Raw genomic sequence first — 3,920 nt, forward strand, 5'->3', positions numbered from 1 at the left:
AAACAACTCTGAGACTCTACCTCACACCAGTAAGAATGGCTAAGATCAAAAACTCAGGTGATACCAGATGCTGGCAAGGATGTGGAGAAAGAGGAACACTCCTCCATTGTTGGTGGGATTGCCAGCTGATACAACCACTCTGGAAATCAATCTGGTGATTCTTCAGAAAATTGGACATAGTATTACTGAGGACCCAGCTATACCACTCCTGGGCATATACCCAAAAGATGCTCCAACATATAGCAAGGACATATGCTCCACTATGTTCATAGCAGCCTTATTTATAATAGCCAGAAGCTGGAAAAAAACCTAGATATTCTTCAACAGAGGAATGGATACAGAAAATGTGGTACATTTACACAGTGGAGTATTACTCAGCTATTAAAAACAATATATTCATGAAATTCTTAGGCAAATGGAGGGAACTAGAAAATATCATCCTGAGTGAGGTAACAATCACAAAAGAACACACATGGTATGCACTCACTTATAAGTGGATATTAGCCCAAATCTCACAATACCCAAGATACAATTCACAGACCATGTGAAGCTCATAAAGAAGAAAGATCAACGTGTGGGTGCTCTGGTTCTTCTTAGAAGGAGTAACAAAATACTCATGGGAGAAAATATGGAAACAAAGTGTGGAACAGAAACTGAAGGAGGGGCCGTCAAGAGACTGCCCTACCTGAGTATGCATCCCATGTGCAGTCACCAAAGGCAGAGACTGATGTGGATGTCAGGAAGTGCATGTTGACAGGAGCCTGATATATCTGTCTTCTTGGAGGGTCTGCCAGAGCCTGACACATACAGAGGCAGATGCTCACAGGTAACCATTGAACTGATCATGGGGTTCCCAATGGAGGAGTTAGAGAGAAGAGCGAAGGAGCTAAAAGGGTTTGCTGCCCCATGGGGAAAGCAACAATACCAACCAACCAGAGCTCTCAGGGTCTAAATCACCAGCCTGGGAGCACACAGGGAGGGACCCATGGCTCCTGCTGTGTATGTAAGGAAGGATGGCCTTGTTGGGCATAGGTGGGAGAAGAGGTCCTTGGTCCCATGAAGGCAGGATGCCCCACTGTGGGGGAATTCGAGGGCAGGGAGGTACAAATGGGTAGGTGGGTGGGGGCACACCCTCACAGAATCAGGAGGAGGAGGGATGGGATAGGGGACTCTGGGGGAGGGGAAATGGGGGAAGAAGATAACATCTGAAATGTAAATAAATAAAATATTCAATAAAAATTGTGAAAAAAAATTTTGACCTTGTGTACTCTCCCCGGAGCACAGCTGTCAGAGAGTCCTACACTTATTGTGTTTTCTTCACACTCATTTTTAGTATAAAATGTCTATCATATTGCCCCCGAGTTGAAGTGGAGGAAAATAAGAAGAGGGTCGTTTAACATCCTCTCCACGTTCAGTCAGTCATCATCGATAAACCCTTTGGCTCATTATTCCGTATGTCGTGCTAATTTTAGATTACATACCATCTTGACCGTGAGTTTTACATTCCAGGAGGAAAGCACATAGCCACCCACTTAATTTATATCAAGTAGGATTGGATGCTTGAAATCATAACCATAAACTGTTCATAAATTATCTACTTTAAGTTAAAAAATGTACCATTTCTTTTTAATAAACTAATCTCATTTTGAAGCTTTATTCTGGGATTGGGGCATCTTTCTTTTCCTAACTTTCTCAAAGGACAGAACTTAAAACAAAATTTCTCCCTGAAAAAGAAAAAATCAAAGGCTACCCAAACAGTGGATTTTTGTCTGCACTCATTTACAATAATGCTGGTAGTATACCCTCAAAGTGCTTAATGAACCCACATGCTTTTCTAGACATACACGTTTGTTTCCCAGATATTTTTCCCACTATTTAAAGTACTCAATTATCAGCCGGCTTCAGTGTTTAATTTTGAAGTTATAAGAGTCAGATTCTTGTCTTTAATTACAAAACAGACCAGGGCGGGGTAGATTTTTATCCTGGTTTATAAAGTGACATTATTTCATTTATCATTCTCAACTACTTGATCAGCAGTGTCATTGAGCTGGCCAGAGGCCAGGAGGTTAGGATTAGTCTGATTTTTTTTTTCTTATTTTTCCTCCGGTGAATAAGAAACAAAGAGATGAACTGTTCACTCTAAGTCTGTGAGTTAATGACTTCATGAGGTGAAACACCCTAAGACAGAGGAAGATGTTGATCTAAGAAGATATAACTAGAATAAAATACTCAGTTGAGAGATTTTGAACAAGAGGTCAAAAACCTAACACACAGTTCCAGAAGACATTATCCTGGAGGCTTTGTAAGAGAACACTCAGCAAAGAAGATGGGCATTGTTGTGTCTCTTGAAGGCAAGGCATCTGAAAATATTATGGAGTCACTGAGGTTTGGTCCCTGGTGACCCAAGACGGTTGCTCCTCCTGCAGGATGTCAGCAGCTCTGTGTCTACCACATAAGGCCTGGTAAATGTTCAACAAATGTTTGCTGGATAAAATGGTGGATGAATAAATGAATACATAAAAAATGGGGCTGGAGAAACTGGCCCAAATAGAGAAGATCAAAGAGAAAGGGATGAAAGCAGATAGATATCTGAGTCTGCCTCAAGAAGAGATTCCCATAGGTCTGCAGCATCTCCCCAGTTTTGTCTACCAGCCTGATACCTACTGTTCAAGCTTTCCTTATTTTACAACCTCAAGCATTAATTTTCTCCCTTCTTTCAATACTTGTGCTTCTGAACACTTATCTTTCTTTTGCATATATTCTGTGGCTGCCCTTACTGACCTATTTGTCCTTCAGTTTCTACTTGACTCCTTTCTTTTCTTAATACTCAGAAATCTTTCCTATCTCCAGACCTGATGTTTAAGTCCCCCTCAATCCTGGTATTTAGAATACTCCTGAAAGATTTTTCCTTTCCCTATGGATTTCCCCAGATCCAGGAAGTCTTCCACCCCTCCCCCTAAAGACTTACCCTAGAGCATCTGAAGACGATGGGGACAGTTGAACTTGAGTGAAAACTGTCTTGATTATATCAAAGTGTCACTACAGAGAGCAAACACAGGATATGGGAGTTGGAGTTATGTTTCCAAATGTTCTCTTGGCCATAAGAGTTTGAGAAGTTTGAGAAGAAACGAAGAAGAGAAGATAGGAGAAAGAAAAGAAAGAGGAAGGAAATTTAGAAGGAGAAGGTTACTGGGAAGGAAGAAAAGGAACATGAAGGAGAAATGTGGCTTGCTATAATTCAAAACTCTTCCATAGTGACAACTCACAGGGAGAGCCCAATTGTTCAACTCATCCTCAGCTTCTCAGTCCCCAACACAGTTGACCCTCTACTCCTGTAATTTTTTCTTTCTTGCCTCTATGACACCTCTGGTACCGATTTGTCTGCTGACTCTCAACCTGCTTTGCAGATAGATCCCCCCTCTGGTCCACAGCCATTTTTGCTAGCTCTTCCCTGCCTTTTTGTCTATATGCTTTCTATAAATACCCCCATCAAAACTTGACTTCAGCCACCCAGACCATTTTGATTTAAAAGCTCACATTTTAAATTCGATCTCTTTTCAGAAAATACTATACCAGACAGCCTTTGGAACACTGTAACTTGCATATTCTGTAAATAATTGCAACTGAGCCTTTGTATTACTGAACTCATCATTTATAATACCATGGCCCTGTCTTTAATGATACATAATAGTAATTGGTACTACTAGTCAACTTGCTGAAGCCAAAGTCTGAGTTCACATCGCTCTACTTTCTCTTCCACGTACACAGACCTGCCTAAGTTTATTTCACTGCCTAATAGTCTCTTGAAGCCTTTCAGCTGACTCTGAGCCCACACAGCTGAAGTCCTAGGTTGAAATCCTATTAAGATAGATAGATAGATAGATAGATAGATAGATAGATAGATAGATAGATAGATAGAT

This window comes from Grammomys surdaster, unplaced genomic scaffold (assembly GCF_004785775.1).
Source record: "Grammomys surdaster isolate TR1022 unplaced genomic scaffold, NIH_TR_1.0 149, whole genome shotgun sequence".
Taxonomy (NCBI): domain Eukaryota; kingdom Metazoa; phylum Chordata; class Mammalia; order Rodentia; family Muridae; genus Grammomys; species Grammomys surdaster.